The sequence below is a fragment of the Ambystoma mexicanum genome, chromosome 6p (assembly GCF_040938575.1).
Source record: "Ambystoma mexicanum isolate Mex_15411 chromosome 6p, UKY_AmexF1_1, whole genome shotgun sequence".
Lineage (NCBI taxonomy): Eukaryota > Metazoa > Chordata > Amphibia > Caudata > Ambystomatidae > Ambystoma > Ambystoma mexicanum.
The window spans coordinates 1,310,102,896-1,310,121,002 of record NC_090935.1 but is presented as its reverse complement, the minus strand read 5'-3'; the positions used below and the strand labels follow the sequence as shown (position 1 = coordinate 1,310,121,002).

Below are 18,107 nucleotides of genomic sequence, written 5' to 3'. Positions count from 1 at the left end.
CATCATTTGGAAACCACTAAACATGTTACCCTGTAGGGACTCAAAATGCCCTCTATATTTTATTCAGGTGCACCTGACATGTCATCTTTATATTGTTGGCAAGTCTTTAGGCAATTTCCCTCATGCCCCTGGCCTGCCCTTCCATGGGGTGCTGTCCCCTATGGGAGGTGACATTTTCACTGCACTCTACTAGGAGGAGGGCATCCATGGGGGCAACTTGGATAATCCTGGTCCCTTGAATATGGTCTACAGAGCGAGCTGCCTCTGGAAGAAGCAGTGCCTGGGAAGCTGCTCTTGGGATGATGTCCTTTCCCTGATTTCCAGGGGGAATCACACAAATGAAATGAGAGCTCATCGCCTCATATATGTGGCAGGCTCCCAAGAGCTTACTCACATGCTGTCCTTGGCCCCCTCTTGTTCTAGCAGCACAAACAGTTGGAATAAGAAAATTACACCACAGCTGAGCAGTGCACTTCAGTTCAAAGGCTGCTCTAATATCCTTCTGAAGATTCAATCACATTTCAATGCAGACAAAAGCCCACAACACTTTGATTTGAATACAGGGATATTAAGAAGTGGAACTGCAGAGCATATGACACCAGCTAAATCTTAGATAGAGAAGTCGATGCAGGACACCATGCATTAGAAGAAATACAGCACCCCAGGTATTCTAAGTAATCAGATTAAATATAGATAGTTGTTGACGGCATATTTGCAGCATGCTGTGCCAAGAAATATCAGTTCACAATCGAGCAATGGACTGCAGGGGAGGTATAATTATAATTCTTCATTTAAAATGCACCTAATACCAGGAGTGGTTTCTAAGCACAGGATCGGGATTCAAACTTGTTGCCCCGCGTTGTCTTGCTTCCAAGACAAACACGTTCAAGTTGCCCCTGAGCTATACTTCCTCCCCTAGTGTTGATATAAAATGGTTCTACGTGATTTCATCGCCGCACTTTTCATCGCGGGGTTTTTTGCCGCGATTTTCTTTTCGAAAAAAACATTGAATTTTTTTTTCTTTTTTGGGGGGGATTACCCCCCAAACCCCCCATTCTTTTTTTTCGTTTTTTAACATCCCGAACACCCAAACCCATTTTTAAAAAAATGTACCCCCCCAAAAAAGTCGGGGTTTTTTTTCGAAAAAAAAATCGCGGCAAAAAACCCCACGATGAAAAGAGCGGCGATGAAATGACGGTATACCATATAAAATAGAGTCTGTGTGCCAAATTTTCAACAATTTGCTGTGGAGCAAATTGGGTAATTGCCAAGACATCTCAGATTTAGAGCAGCCACGTTCTACCATATTCAAAATGTTTGCAGAAATGGCATGCCCCTCCAATGTTCATGTGCAAAAGATTCACAAAGATGTACTCACTGCATCTTGAAGATGCGCTGAATAGCTCCAAGGATAATCCAGGCGTATCCCTGTGCAAAATCTCCTTCAGGGCGGCAGAAAGTGACTGGTGTAAATCCGAAATGCCCCGGGTATCTGAGTGAATCACGCTCATGCCCAGGCTGCAAGGCAAGGGGTGCCAACGGCTGTACAGCAAATGTAGCACATAAAACAGGTTCAACGCGAACATTTTTGAGGCTCCTAAAACTGAATTTAATCAAGCCAGTATGGATACTATGTCAAGACAGGAGACTTCATATTATGCATAACAATCTTTACTATCTGACACCACAGCAGCAAAGAAAAAACGTTTACACAAAACAAGATTCTTTAAACTAAGACTGAAAACAGTATTTCAATCACAATGAAGGGAAGAAACCCAAACCAAGATGAAGGAGAGGTCATGTCCTGCTAACAACCATTTGGCAAAGACCCTTCCCAATATAAGTCCTTTACTCTAACAGCATATACTTTTTCTTTGCTGCTGACGCCACAAGCTAAGTCACTCCCTTCAGTTGTGTACTTTGTTGCTAGCTGGTGTCTACAATACTTATAGCTAATGTGTTTTGCTGTCTTGATACAAAGTATTTCTCCATTGTTTGCTAGGGCTTTGCTTCCCTTTGTTACACAGTAGGTTGCTTTCTACAGAAAGCATGTGCCAGGGCAGGATGAGACACCGTCTTTTTCCTCATTCCTCTCAGTTTAATTTGTTACACATGTGAGGTGACCGCTGCGTTTATTTATTCACCCCTGCAGCAGTTGCGCTTCGACAGTGGCCCGAGGCACAGAGGCCTATGGTCACCGAACGCTTTACCCAGTGCCTCCGGCTCAACGCGTGCAAGCCGGCTCAACTGCAGCTCCTCCCCTCTCCCTTGGGGGGCTCGTCCGTCTCAGGCGAGTCTCTCCTGCGTGTGGCCTGCTTGGTTTCCAGGTTGCACCTGGAAAATTATAATAAAGCGAGGTGTGTTGCCCTCCCTCGCTCACCGCAGTAGTTAGCCCGCCCGGATCAGCAGGGAGGACTGCTCTAGAAATGGCTGCTTTGCGTACATATATTAAATAAGGTTTTGCGGTGCCTCAGTGTTACGCTGTCTTTGGTTACATGTCTTTATACAGAGATATTGTATACCGAATGACCATATATCAAAACATATATCTTGAAAACCTAAACAATGAATGCATTTTTTTTGGAGGGGGGTCCCCCAATCCCCTGTTTCCGACCCCTAAAAATCCATCCCGAGCGTTTCCCCCAAAAAATTAACCATTTCCCCACTCTAAATATATTCGATATAAAGGTTTTCAAGATATAAGTTAAGATATATTTGGGATTCGATATACAAATTTCGAAATAAACACTGTAGACCGCTGTAATTAAGGACCTTTTGAAGTACTTTTGTTTTCCCTTCTCAGAAGCCTGTGGGTAGTTTTTTTTGTTGAGTTTGCCACTGTTCTTACATCCATTTTACCCAATATATATAACCATGGTTGTTACCAACTGGGTGGAGGGCCCTTCTTCAGCTGATGCGAGTACCCAAGTTAGAACAGCGAAGAAAAGTGAAAGGTCGGGGAAGGATGGTATTTTGACAGGGTCGGGGAAGGTATCACTTTCCGCCCCTCCTTTAGTGACACAGGTGATTCAGCATACTATGGACTCTGCCCATCACAACCTTAACTCCACTCTGGCCTCAGCTTTTGATATGTTAATTAATAAAAATTTTTATAAAATCTCAGATTTTCGCCCTCCTTCTGAGGCGGGCCTTCACTTCCACTGCATGCCCCGCAGAAGTGTTCTGCTAAGTCCAAACATTTAGAAGGACAACTCAGTCCTGTGTCTAGTTCCCCAGGTCAGGAACAATCCCCTAGGAGAGCACTAAGGCATACATTGGTTCAGGCGGGTCCCCCTCAGTCCCAGCCTTGTTCCTCCTGGTAAAGTCAGCCGGGACCAGCCATTAGCATTCATTCTGTTCCTATGACTTTAGAGGACAGTTCTTAGGATTCAGATTCCCCTCCAAAAGGGTATAAAAAGAAAGGGACCCTTGTAGATTTTTCCCAGGAGGCTACTGGTCCGTAATTGGACAACAGTGGGGTGTCCTTCTTCGAGCCTTCCCTCATTCAACACCACAGGTCTGCGGAGTGGTATCCGTCTGAGGCTGTCTCTGCCTTTTTAAAACATTGGGTAAGGTTACCCTTGCCCAAGGAAGATAGGAATAAGCTCCATTCCAAGTGTCCTAGGCCGGTCATCCCAGACAAGGTGGCCCTTAAACCTGATATATCGACCAGCCCATGGTCTCATTCCTATCCCCAAAAGGGAAAAACTCCAAGAAGGGCGTTGCAAGGCCAACTACTAAGGCCTTAAGGAGCTGCCAAGATAAGTTATTGAACATCTTGGGTCCCCTGACGCAAATATTTGAATTGGCAGAGGATGCTGCACTATCCTATTCCCCTGTACATGTTCAAGCTCTTCGGGCTGGGTGCAGAGGGCGGTTTGCCTTCTCGGCAATACAAACGCCGCCATTTCCAGGCAATTGCGTAAGTCTCTCCTTATGCGCATTTATTTTATTTATTTGTTTATATAGCGTTAAAGCCCGCGGGCATCAGAACGCTTACATATAGACTGGACAACAGAAAAAGAGACAGGACTAGGCGAGAGAAGGCCTAAGTTAACTCAAATTGATTCAGTATGTTACCAGGATTTACTTAAAAAGTAAGGTTTTCAGTTTTTTCCTGAAGGTGAGGTAGTTAGGCTCAAGTTTTAATGAGGTGGGTAGGTCATTCCATTTTCCGATGGCTAATGTCGGGAAGGCCTTGCCAAGGCCATGTTGTTTTTTAGTTATAATGGTTTGTAGTTTGCCTGTATTTGATGATCTGAGGCTCCTGGGTGGCTCGTACCATTTAAACTGTTTCTTGAGGTAGGCCGGGGCTGCGCCATATAGGCAGCGATGTACCGTGGTAAGAGACTTGAAGGAGATTCTCTCCTCCATAGCCAACCAATGGAGGGTTTTCCTTTCTCCGGAGATGTGTTCTCTCCATGATTTTCCAGCGATCGTTCTGATGGCGTTGTTTTGGATGGTTTGACATCTTTTCAAGCACTTACTATTGGCTCCCAAGAGTAGGGAGTTTCCGTAGTCCAATCTAGACAATATAGTGGCCCTAGCGATGATGATGCTGTTCTTTTGGTCTAGCAATGGCCTGATCTTTTTAAGGAGGATCTGATGGTACTGACAGTTTTTTTTAAGGTAGCTTGTATGTGCTTCAGCGCCTAGAGAGGCTTGAAGATACATACCTAGGGTCTTTACTTTTGCTGATATTGGAATCTGGATGTTTTTGATGGTAAATGAGTTAAAAGCAGGGCTCAATTTTTTTCTGGCCTGTGTAGATCCGAAGATCATGAGCTCAGTCTTAGAGCCATTTAGACACATCCAGTTTTCTTTCATCCAGTGTTCGATGGTGTTGTATAGGAGAGAAAGTTTATCATTGTCTATTTGGTAGTTCCCACTGAGTTCAAATACCAGTTGGGTATCGTCAGCGAAATTGGTAAAAAATATACCCAATTGATTCAAAATTATCAGACATGGCAGAAGGGGAGGCAGACCGCAAAGCCCAGGGCAATCTGTTTGAAGAAAGGTTCATTAAAGACCTGTCTGCTTATGTGCATACATTCACAGCCTTACATAAGGCACAAGGTAACATCAGAAAGGTTTTCGCCCCTAGGATTTTTGACAAGGCTGGAAGAGGTAGAGAATTCTCCTCTGGCCATTTCTCCCAGGGCTCTACCAGTTGCAGGCAATATGCTTCCAGAGGTGTACACCATTCCTCCTCTGCTCGAGGAGCCCAAACAGCGTTCTACCCCCAAATGGGGTTCCACTGGACAAGACGTGCCGGCAGAGGTGCTGGTAGAGCAAGGACAGCTCGAGGTAATGCCACATGTTTCAAATGTTTCTTCCTGCAAATGTTTAGGGGGCAGGTTGGCCAGGTTCTTTCCTCAGTGGCAGGCACTCACTTCAGATCCTTGGGTGTTGCAAACTATAAGAGGCTTTCAAATAGAGTTTTATTTCCCTCCTTGCCAGCTCACTCCTCCTATCTCCCCTTGTTCGACAAAGCCAAACGAAAGTTAGTAGATGCAGAGGTCCGAGATCTCATTTTTAAGGGTGCAGTGGTCCCAGCCACCTTCAAAGCTTCATAATTCGGAAGTACACTTTTCTTAGTGCCAAAGCCCAAGGAGGGGTTTCACCCAGTCATAAACTTGCAAGCCCTCAACTCTCTTGTGGTTTATCAACATTTCAAGATGGAAAGAATTCACCTCCTCACGGACACCCTTCTACCTGCGGATTGGATGGTGAAAATAGAACTCAAAGATGCATACTTAGAGGTCCCAGTTTTCCCCGCACCAGGAGTTCCTCCAGTTCTGGTGAGTGACACTTGGCAGTTTGCCTCTCTCCCGTTTGGCCTCTCATCAGCCCCATGGTGCTTCATCAAGCTAATGAAGCCGGTGATGGCTCATCTCAGGTCAAAGCGGATATGAATAATCATTTATTTGGACGACATGCTCCTTCTAACACAGAGTTTTCAGATTCTTCAGATTCATCTGAATTTAATGGTCTCTCTTTTACAATCATTATGATTTGTCATAAATGCAAAGAAGTCAATTTTCCAACCTATGCAATGTATCCAATTTCTGGACTTCAGTATAGATTCCAGGCAGTGCATCCTTCTGCTTACAGACAGCAGACTCTCCAAAATATGGAAGGAGATTTGCCTCCTCCTTAGGAAAGGGAAGGTCTCCCTCGGCACAGCTAGCAAGGATAGTGGGGATGCTATCCGCCTCCATTGAAGCCATCTTTCCAGCGACCCTTCATTACAGGGCCTTGCAGCTCCTCAAGGGCAAACATCTGCACAGAAGTCCTCCCTCAGCTAGTGGTTCTGTCTCCCAAAGCCAGGCTAGAACTCCTTTGGTGGCTGAAGTAGATGGATGCCTGGAATGGCAGGGCGATTTTTGTGCCATCTCCGGATGTCGTTCTGGAGTCGGATGCCAGCAGGGCAGGCTGGGGGACCAGGATAGTGCAGGTTTCCACTGCAGAGAAGTGGTTGGATCAGGAGAGATCTCTGCATATCAACTGCCTGAAGCTGTTGGCAGGCTCCTCCGCAGTCAAAGGTCTTCTCAACGGTCAGGGTAATTGCTGTGTCCTCCTTCGAATGAACAATATTTCAGCAGTTCATTACATAAACAATCAGGCCGGAGTGCACTCCAAAGACCTGGTGGATCTAGCAAGGAAATACTGGCATTTTTGCCAGGACAGGAACATTCTATTGAAGGCAGAATATCTCCCCGGGGGCCAGCAATGCAGTGGCAGATTGGAATTCCAGACATCTTCAGGATGGGAGCGACTGGATGTTGGACAAAGCTCTGTTTGCCAAGATCCTCTCTCTCTCTGGGATCTGATTCAGGTAGACCTCTTTGCCTCGAGACTCAACTGTCAGGTGCCCAGCTTCTACAGTTGGAGGCCTGACACCAATGCATTAGCAACCAATGCTTTTCTCCAAGATTTGTTGGTTCCCCTGTCCTATGCCTTTCCCTCATTCACCATGATAGCCAGAGTCCTGGTACAAGCATGCAGCCCTCTTAGAGCTAGCAGTGGACGTACCTCATATTCTCCCTCTCCACCCTCGGCTCCTAATGGACCCGACAGGGCTCCCTCATGACGCGGTCCTTTGGGGGAATCTCTCCCTTATGGCTTGGTAGATTTGAGCTCTTCCTGGTGCTTCCAAGGACTTTCGCAGGACTTTTTCTGTATCATCAAGGACTCCTGGGCAGCTTCCACCAAATCAGGCACCTTCTCGGCATGGAGCTGCTCGATTGGCTGGTGTGTGGCTCAGCACTACGATCCCATTTCTGCCCCTCCAGTAGAGGTGGTTCATTTTTCGGTTTAATTGTTCAATGAGGGTAAGGCCTACAGACCTTTATAAGGGTTCAGGTCAGCCATTTTGGCTGGACATGTGTTGGTGAAAGGGGAACCAGTGGGTAGACACTCCCGGGTGCGCAAGGCTCATAAATCTATTCACATTAAGGTCCGACCTAAAGCTAGGTATTCGGTCTTATGGGATGTTAATATGGTCTTGTATTTGTTTCATTCTTTGCCTCATAATAATGAGTTATCTTTGCAGCAACCTTTCTCCAAACTAACCATGTTATTGTGTCTCATTTCCATTAAAACGGTTTCAGATATCAGGGCAATGGATGTTGATAATAAGGTGTTTTTCCCGCAAGGAGTGACCTTCTTTGTCTCTAGGAGAACTAAGTGCATGATTTCTTTCATTTCAGATCCAGCTTTTCCAGAAGATCACAAACTGTGTGTGGTGCAATGCGTAAAATGTTTTGAATTAAAGACAGAGGGCTTAGGGACCCATGTACCTTTCAGCTGTGAATTTCTTACAGAAAACCCCATAAGTCTGTGTCCCTGGCCACACTAGCTAGGTGGGTCATGAAGGAAGCAGGTATGCACATTTCTTCTTTCGGATCACATTCAGTAAGGGGTGCAATGGCTTGTAAAGCTGCTTTTCTGGGGGGAAGCCTGGAGCAAATTTTACAGGCAGCTGATTGGTCCAGAGAGTCCATGTGGAAGACATTTTAGCATAAACATATTGGTCATGTTGCATTTATTGTGATGCAAGGGCTTTAAACTTGCATAATATGAAGCCTCCTGTCTTGAGATAGAATGGTTAATCACCCTCACTAATGTGAGAGGGGGTTTAGGTTCTATTAAAGACAAGGAGGCGAGTATTATCCCACCCACCCACACTTTTCTATTTGTTTTGCATACAGCTTTGGGGTGAGGTGGCCCAATTTAATAAGTTCCTAGAGTGTCCCAGGATGACATGGTGCAAGAAGGTTCCAGAGCTGGTCATGGATTGTTTTCCGTACTGCAGTGTCTGGTCTGCAGGGATGGCGTCTGGTGTGGTGCAGCTGCAGAAGAGGAGACAGTGTTAGAGTAGAGGACATGTATGGGTGAAGGTCTCTGCCTATTGGTTGTTAGGGCAACAGGGCATGATGACCTGTCCTTCATCTTGTTTTGGGATTCTTCCCTTCAATGTGATTGAAATACTGTTTCCAGTCTTAGTTTAAAGAACCTTGTGTTGTGTAAACGTGTTTTTCTTTGCTTCTTGCCTTCAATGTGATTGAAATACTGTTTCCAGTCTTAGTTTAAAGAACCTTGTGTTGTGTAAACGTGTTTTTCTTTGCTGCTCTGGTGTCAGATAGTAAAGATTCGTATGCATAATACTCACCTACTAGCCTTTAATAGAATCTAAACCCCCCTCTCACGTTAGTGAGGGAGATTAGCTATTCTTCTTGCACTCACTTATCCTGGACGAACTGAAAAATATATGTTATGAACCTTTTTTTGAGGATAAATCAGCAAACAAGAATACATACCATGAGGAGCCCTGACGGCAAGCGAGGAAGAGGTATAATCGATGAACGTCAGGAGAGAGGCAGATGCCAAAAACAGAGTACAATGCGGCGGCCACCTGTGTACCATAACCTTTCACGCAACTTGGACTGCAGCCTTAAGTTTCTGTCTAGTCACTGAACTCCCTGACAGTGACATGCACTGTCCTGATTATTAAATGGTGCCTTTAAAAGTGCAAGCCAGGCATTAAACATAGGGTGACCGGACGTCCCGGTTTTCCCGGCACACTCCGGGGAAATCATCCCCTGTCCCGGGGTCCCCAGAGTTTTTTCATTTTAGAAACCCCGTCCGGGGTTTGCAGGGTTGGGTGGCTACGGCAATTAAAATTGGAATATCTTTTCACAGCACTTTCCTAATTTTGAAGTTGGAGGAGTGACTCACACCCCCAACGTTTTAGGTACAAGTCACAACACTTATTGACTGTGCCCCAGAGACTGGCTTGGAAGTGAGTGTACAGCAACCCGTGTCATATCAATTAGAGCAAACGCCTGTTTTGAAGTAACATGCCAAGATTCACAGACAAAACTGCCCAAATGAGATCATATACAGTTTATGGAAAGGAGAAGTGCTGGAAATATGATTGGGTGGTGGTTGTGGGGGCGTGTTGGGGGAGGGGCGGTAATTGGTGGGCTTCAATGGGGTCGTCCCTCTTTTATGCTGTTGGTCGTCCCGGTTTTTGGTTTTGGAAATATGGTCACCCTAATTAAACAGGTACACTACCATATGACCAACATGGATATAACACCGTTATTTCTGAAAGTCAGATACACAACTCATGTGTGCCTTTGGTGTGTCCCATTGGTGCACGTTAAGGGGACAGAATGGAAGTCGAGATGCACTGGTGCACAGATGGGAAGGAGTCAAGGTCAGAAACTCACTTCAGACTTTTTCACGGGAAAGCAGGGTTACAGCAAACATTACATCGATTCACAAAACCAAAAGGGAAGCAGCAGTGACATCACACGCCCTTGATCTATATGCGTCTTGCGAAAAGATCCTTTTCGAAACTCCCATTCCTCTAAGACCTTTGAGCAACAGGATTTGCAAAAATGATCTATTCTTCTGCCAGTGCCCCTGACCTCCTTCCCTTCCCCTGGCTGATGCTCTGGGAGACACCCCCTACCCCACCAGCCCCCCACGTTTCAGTCTCCGCGGTTTTGCTTTCCAGTTGACACCATAAATGACCCTGGCCGCTCTATCCCCTTCCCACTCGCCTCGCACGGTCATCATGCCCTTCTGCGGCCGCTTCCCTCCCCATTTACAAGTCCACCTCTGTCGCCAGCCCAGCCTTTCCTGTCCCCTTTCGCTGCCTTGCATTACGCAATGGGCATTTCACGCTCATTGCATGCATAGCGTTTGTTGTGCAATACAAGGGGCACACCTCATAGACTGTAATTAATAGCATATTCAAACACCTGCCCAACTACATTTAGAAAAAGGCACACGTTGCGGCCGTTAGGCCTGGATAGAGGACACACATGTAGAGGACAAAGGACAGGAGCCAAGGTAAGGGGCAGCCTCCTCTCTTTATTCTTCCTCTGAGAATCCCCTACTTCCCTTCCATTAATTCCTTTCTTCCCAGCTCCTCCCTCCTGGGCCTCCCTCTTTCCTACGGCGTCCTCGCAGGACACAACAGCACGCTTATTTTAGAAATGTCATAGGCCAGATTGAGAAAATGACTGGGGTGGAGAAGTCCAAGGGGCTGTTAGCAGCAACACGACACGAAGATAGGAACTGCCAGAGTTAAAATGGTTGTCTTGTCTAGATCTGAAGCACATTAGATTCGCAGTCAGCTCACAGCCTGCTTTGCAGATTCGGTCACTGCTGGCAACACCACAAACTGCACTTCTGTCCACAAACCTTGGATTTAAACCAGTGTGTTCAGGTTGCATGGTGGGCATTGCTGCCCAGTTTTAGTCCCCCCCCTCGACAGCTCCCCCCTTTGTCTCTGAATTGCTAGACATGGGTACTATATAACTCATTGGCAACGCGCTCGACTTCCAAGCAAGAAGACGCAGAGCATAACCACTGCATTTGTCCATTTTGCTTTTCTTGCCAATTATTCCTTTGCGCATGCACCCAGCTGCGCTTTATTACTTCTCAGCAATAAATTGGCATGACACAGTATTTCATATGGCAAACTTGGCCGCAGTTTTATTTCCATAACAACAGAATTATTGTACACATTTGTGAACTTCATTCTGCAAGTGTGGCGCTTGCTCCATGCTGGATTTCCCTTGCTTCCCCCTATACTTTTGTATAGTAGGCCCCCAACTCCCCGACCCTTTGTACCTGAGCCTATCCTGCCCGTGCAAGTGTCCGTGGGTGGGGAGAGCGCCGTTTTTTGGGGGAAGCTGAGCCTTATTCGTTACCACCAAAAGCCCCCGCCGTTTAGGCCCCCAAGAGGCGCTGGTCCGGAAGAGCGAAGACCCATTCCGGTTTCCTTCTGGCTCATCCGGAATCTATCATTTGTGCTTGGTTGCCCAAACACCGCCACGCCACTAAGAGAGTTACCGCCCACTGTGGCTCCCCTTCTTCCTGTCTCCCTCTCACAACTCCAACAATTTGGTACAAATGTTCCAGAAAAAGAGCTCCATCCCTTTTGCGGACAGGTGTACCCCATCATTCAGAAAGTACTCGGGCGTCTTTCCGTTGATCAGGCCATGCCTGATTTGATGGAAGCCTCTGCCCCTGCAGAACTTTGCAATGGCCCCATTCAACTTCCTCCTTGATTTTTCAACTGCTGAATGGTTTTCGGCCCCACTCCATTGTGCCCTGGGAATAACTTCCGACCATATGATCTCAGTTTCGCCCAACTGTGCCGAGATCTCCTGCAATTAGCTCGTAATGTCCATCAACAAAACCCCCTCCCCAGGCTGGTCAGGTCGTTCCCTCCCAAGTGTATCACCAACACGTCAGGCTTTTGCTGCCTTTTCAGCAATTTCTGCAACTGCCCCTTTAGCTGCGCCCACTTCATCCCTGGCACCCCGTGCCACTCAATCCTGAACTCGCCGGCTGTCAGCTCCTCCTGTTGCTGAGTCCAGCTCGCCTTGGCCCTTGAGACGAACGTGTGCCCCACTACCCACACGGTGCGCTTCCTCCTTCCTTGCACTGCTGGAAAATGACAAGTGGAGGGAACGGCATGATTAACTTACATCTTTTCCGGCCTGATATATCGTTTGTAGCACCCCGAAGACCATCTCCCCAACCTCATGATGTCCTCCGCCCCTAAGCCCCCGACTGCCACAGAGGTGGCGGCCCCTATTCGAAATGAGTGTGTCCCAAACCGCCCCCCCGTCAACCTCATCTTTGCCAGGCCCTGGGCCATCACTTTTTTAAACTGAAAGCGGCTTAGTGCGGACCCGTCTCTGTGCAAGAGCCACGGAGCCTCTGCGTCTGACGGCTGCCGCCGCTGGAGAAAGTTGGCCACCGCCGCCACTGGGCATACTCTGCTTGTTTGGATGGCCTGCAGTGTTAATGCTGCCCCATTCTCTTTCTGATCCGTTTTTGACCTTCTCACATGGATGACCACCTGGGTGCTGTTCACCTGAACGTCCCTCAAGCGTAAAAACCAGCACCCCTTGCCGTTTTTATTCTCCGGCACCAGCTCGCTGACCCTGAGAGCCCCAAAGAATGCCACCATAAAGGCCACCGTGAACAGTACCCTCTCGGCCTCGCCGTTACATACTGTGTCCAGACATTTAATTAACCCATGTAGTTTTAAAATATCAATTGGCCGCCTCTCATCTGGTTTTGTTACTGTTTGCTTTGCCCAGTGTCTCATGGCCAGCGTGATATAGTGTTCCTTGGTGGGATCCTTCTCCCCCTTAAGCTTGGCGTAATGCGCTATGGCCGCCAAGTGGTACCCTACCCATGCTCGGGTCTTCCCCGTCTTCCAGCACCAGCCCACAAAGGCCCGTACCAGGTTCTCACCCTGATCGCCTGGCAGCACCTCTTCTCGGAATTGCGTAAAACGATCTCAACATGCCCTGTACCCCTTAGTTGTACCTGGCGCCAGTGCTGTCTCTACCAAGGAGCTCAGATCACCCCAATCATCCCCCACCACTGTTCCTCGAACGGGGCCATTTCCTTCCTTGCTTCGGGGCAGCTTTCCCGGAACCTGTTCCACAGTAAACGAGACAGAGAATCAGCGGCCGTGTTTTTTATACCGGGAATGTGCCGTGCCCTGACTTCAATGTTCAAACTTAACAGACTTTTGGTGAGTTCCCTGAGTAGCCTTAGCACCCCCAGATTGCTAGATGACCCCGTGTTAATAATCTGTACCACTGTCAAATTATCCGACAATAAGGCAACTTTTTTGTTCTCTAGGTGTTCCCCCCACAACTTGAATGCCACTACTATGGGGAATAGTTCCAATAGCGTAATGTCCTTTGTGACACCGTCCCTGTGCCATTCCAGTGGCCATGCCTTGCCACACCACCTGTCCCCCAGGATTGCACCAAAACCCAGGGACCCAGAGGAATCGGTAAACAGTTTGAGCCTCTGACTGCTAGCCCAGTCTGCCCTCCAGATCGCCACCCCATTGGACTCTGTTAGGAAGGTGTCCCACATCCTGAGATCCTCCTTTACCTCAGCTCCCAACCTGACGTGCTGGCTGAGAGGCGTGTTGCAAACCTACTGTTTTCAGTTCCACACTTCTGGCAAATGCCCTGCCCAATGGTATTACTCTCCCCGCAAAATTGAGGTTTCCTGCCAGTGACTGCAACTCCCGCAGGGTCGCCTTGCTTTTCCCCAACAGGCCTCGTATCATGACCTGCAGTTTCTGTATCTTGTCCTGTGGGAGCCTACACTCGCCCTTTATTGAATCAATCTCGATCCACAGAAATGTCAATGTAGTGGCTGGACCCATGGTCTTCCCTGGCGCCAAAGGCACCCCCAGATGCCCCATCATCCCCTGAAATTCCTCCATCAGGGCCCTGCATTCCTCTGTCCCCTTTCTACCAATGAAGAGGAAATCATCCAGGTAATGCAAAATTCCCCCCTTATTCATTTTTTGCCTCACTGTAAATTCCAAGAAGGAGCTGAACGCCTCAAAATAAGCGCATGAGATAGTGCAACCCATTGGCAGACACCTGTCGTAATAATAGTCGTTGCCCACCTTGAAACCCAGCAAATGGTAACTGCCTTTGTGGATTGGTAACAATCGAAATGCTGACTCTATGTCTGCCTTCCCCAACAGAGCCCCCTCCCCAGCCGTTTTCACCATTTGCACCGCATCCTCCAGTGAGGCGTACTGTACCCTGCACAATTCTTCAGGTATGCCATCATTCACTGACTGACCCTCGGGGAAGGAAAGGTGGTGGATCAGGCGGAACTGGCCCTCTTCCTTCTTCGGTACCAACCCTAGTGGGGATACCACCAAGTTGTCCATGGGTGGAGAAGGGAATGGGCCTGCCACTCTTCCTAGCCTCACTTCCTTTTCCACCTTCCTCTGTACCACCTCTGGTTTCTCCAACGCTGACCGTAGGTTGGCCGCCTCATTCCCCTCCTGGCTACCTGCCCCAGGGATCTGAAAACCCCACCTGAACCCTTGCCACAACAACTTCGCATCCACCTTATTGTGATATATTTTCAGAAAAGGAGTCATGGCAAGGAGGTTAACCGGCATGGGTAAGTTCCCTTTAATCACAAATTTGTCATTTACAGTTTCCCCCACATTGCATTGCTTTGCCGGTACTTTAATCACTGTTTGCTTTCTCTTTTGGTTTGCTACTGTCCTTGTGTTTGGCCTCGTCTGGGGTGGCTCTGCGGAGACCGGCGCTGCCTCCCCTTTGATGCTTGTACCTGCATGTTTTACCATATGAACAGTACCCCTCTGCAAACCTCCAGCAGTTCTCTTGCTCCCCCTGGTGGGCTGCTGCCTGATACACCCAGGAGGAGGGCCCACGAAAGGACCCCCTCACCCGCTGTGTGTACCCCCCTCTGCCCCTCCCTGCCCGGGACTTCTCCCCTTGTGGCCTGTCCTCTGGCTCCCTGGAGGGCACGACTTTGTCGATGTATCCCCCGACATCCAACTCGTCCCACAACATTGCTGGCCATATTTGCATCTTTAGCCTGAAACCCCGGTCATACTCCAGCCACCCCTCGCCGCCATATTTCTGATACAAGTCATGCACATACTGCTCATAAGCTATCATTGCTAGCGCATCCTGTGGATACCTTTCCAACATCACTCACATGTACATCCTAAATGCCTTGAGCCAATTGTTAATGGAGTGCTCCACCTTGGTGCTCTCCCTGTCCCTCTTTTCCTTCTCCTTCTCGGACAGCTCCTTCAGCCCCCCCCTCCCCCATGGGCACAATCCCTAGTAAGTCGAAGATGTCAATAAATCCTTTCCTCCACAACCTCTCTTTGTCCGCCCATGGAATATGCCATACCAAAGAATTCACTGTTGCCCGCATTGGAGCAAACCCTGGCATTGGTCTACCATACTGAGTTGCCTGACCCCAAACTCCCCCTGATCCAAAGCTGGTCGGGCCTGCTGCTGGAAGCTGCCCTGTGCTCTGAACCCCTGACAAGACCGCCCCCGGCCCCAGTCCCCATCCACTCTGGGGCCACTGGTACCGGTGGTTGAGCCATCCCCGTGGTGCTAGGTGCCCCCGGCCCTTGACTCCACCACTCCTGTCCCCCTGGCGCCCCCGCTGTGGCGGCCATCTGCGATTGCTGACTGCCCCCCCCAGGAGGACCACGCTAGGCAGACCGACTGATTGAAAACCCCCGGGTGGGATCCCACTCTTCTATGGCAACTGACTTATTCCCCCTACTTGGGACCATACCTGACCCCCATTTCCGCCCACTGGCCCCCAAAAGCCCTGGGCTGTCCAATGCTGAGTCACTGCTCCCACACTATTCACCATCCCTTCCATCATACTGGCATTAGAAATTACATTTGGCATTTGCCCATTTTTTCCCCATGCTTGCATGCATTCCATCACCATACCTTTCACCATCTCCAGGGATGTGGTTCCTTCCCCAGCTACGTCCACCGTTCTGGTCGCAGGAGTGCTGGGTGGGCTCACACGGTTCCTTGGAGCCTCAGCAGGTATAGGAGCCGTTAAGGCCACATCCTCCTACGCCGTCCCCTTCTGTCGAGGCCTCTTGGTGCTGCTAGCCTGTTCCTTGTTTGCTTTAGCCTTTGCTGTCATTGTCCTCTTTCTTTTCTTCACCTGGACCTCTTCTTCCTCGTCCTCCTCCACACTGTGAATTTCCACCTCTACCACCGTTGCTTCACTGGCACTGTACTGAAACATGAGTGGTGAGTTCTCTACCACCTGGCTGTGTCTGAGCCCTTCCTGGCCCGGTTGGGCCACCATTGTCATTCAATCCGGCCCATGTGTTGCTGCCGCCACTCTGGCCATCTCCAAAAAGGCTGCCAGATCCATTGTGTGTGGATCTACTGCTGGGCCAACTGACCGCTTTCTTTCCCACTTGGGAAGCCTGTTGCTGTTCCCCATGGCTCACCATCCTATCCTAGCCCCTTGGCGGTCGCCTGCTTGCCACAGGCTTTTCCGTGTGTTTTTTAGGCCTTTGTGACTGGCCCGCTGCTCCCGGCAGGTGGGTCTGGCCCCAGGCGTCAAGACCGCTCTGGGCGATCTGCCGGCGCCTGCCTGGCTGCTCGCTCCCCCCCTCCGCTGCTTTGTAGTGGCCTGATGTGCAGCAAGCAACTGCGGGGCACGTCCGTGCGGCCCGCCCCCTGGCAGCCCGCTTTGGGCGTCCGAGTCCTTCCGATGTGGCTGCAGTTCTAAGCACGTGTACTGCCGGTGCCTGCGGCTCAAGCCAAGCTAAAAACCGCTTGTGGTTGTCCGCTTGTTCCGCCCGCCTCTTTCGTGCGGCGCCGCGGCAAATGATGAGTGTGCCGGCCCTGAGGTGAGGGATCCCACCGCGGCCCGCCTGCGGATGCCCGCTCGGGCAGTCCAGGACCTTAGTACGGGGCTGCGGCCTCAGACGTACCTTCCGCTCCTTCCTCGCCGACGCCCCCTCCTCGCCTTCACTGCACAGCTGCACAGGGTCCGCTCCCGCTGGCCTCCTCGATCCTGGGCTCCTGCCCCACCTTCACAGCGCAGCTGAGCCGGGTCCGCTCCCGCTGGTCTCCTCGATCCTGGGCTCCTGCCCCGCCTTCAACGCACAGCTGAGTCGGGTCCGCTCACGCTGGTCTCCTCACTCCTGGGCTCCTACCCCGCCTTCACCGTAGAGCTGAGCCATGTCCGGTCCCGCTGGCCTCCTCGATCCTGGGCTCCTGCCCCGCTTCCACTGCTCCGCTGCGACGCGTTCGGCCCGGAAAACGAACTCCTCCTTCCAACGCGTTCAAAACGAAATCCTTCTGCCACGGCGAGTCAGCAGGGTCCCACTGCAGGAGCGAGATGTTTCTGCAGTCGGACCCTGCTGCTTATGAGGCGGCTCGCCCTGCCCACTTCCTTTGTTTAGCCCTTCGCAGGCTTTTGGGTTGTTTTGGCGCCTTGGCGCTGTTCCGCCCCCTGCCCTCCCCTTTTCCAGGGGGAGGGTACCGGTTGTAGGGGACATGACCCTGCAGCGGTTAAAATGCTGCCTCCTCCATTTGCTTCTGGTCTTTCTCGTCATCAGCGACAACAGAGGTTCGAATCCCGGGTGTTAAAAAACTATTATAATTATTATAATGATGTTTTATAATTGTGTATATTGGTTATATAATTTCACTGACATTTCATGTTTTGTTGCATTTAAATAGAAAATAAAAATGTCAGTAATTATTATAATGCGCTCCTCTGGACCTCTGAGGGAGTGTGTCAAAACTCTGGGATTCAGATGAAAATGTTCCTCCTCTTGCTGAGAAGTAGGAGATTCTGTGCAACAGAAGTTGATGTTACTGTTCTGCTTCTACCTGTTCATGCCGGTTGTTATGTGTGACCCACTGGCAGGGCTCTTCCACGCTGTAGTAGCCTTGGGTTGCCACTACCAACCTCTGGCAGACCAACTACGAAGGCTGAGCTAGAGGGGCAGATGGAGAGTTGCAAGGCTCAAAGGAAAAAGATGAAATTGAGGGAGGGGGATTGAACAAGCATAAGGCGACAGTGTCAAAAGGCACGAGGAAAGTTGAGGGAAAAGAGTTTGAGGGTAGAGAGAATGGAAACAATCTCTTACCTGAAAATAAGTGAATATAAAAACATGAAATCATATTACATCAATTCAAATAAATAACTCGAAGATTACAATAAAAGTATTCCCACATCACACACATCTCATAAAAATC

The 18,107-nt window shown here is 49.3% G+C and overlaps 1 protein-coding gene across 2 annotated transcripts in view; it reads right to left on the bottom strand.

Annotated features, from left to right (window-relative positions):
• Positions 1 to 18,107, bottom strand: part of SAXO1 (stabilizer of axonemal microtubules 1) — a 704,683-nt gene that overhangs the window by 1,934 nt on the left and 684,642 nt on the right. The gene's annotated exons all lie outside the window — the stretch shown is intronic.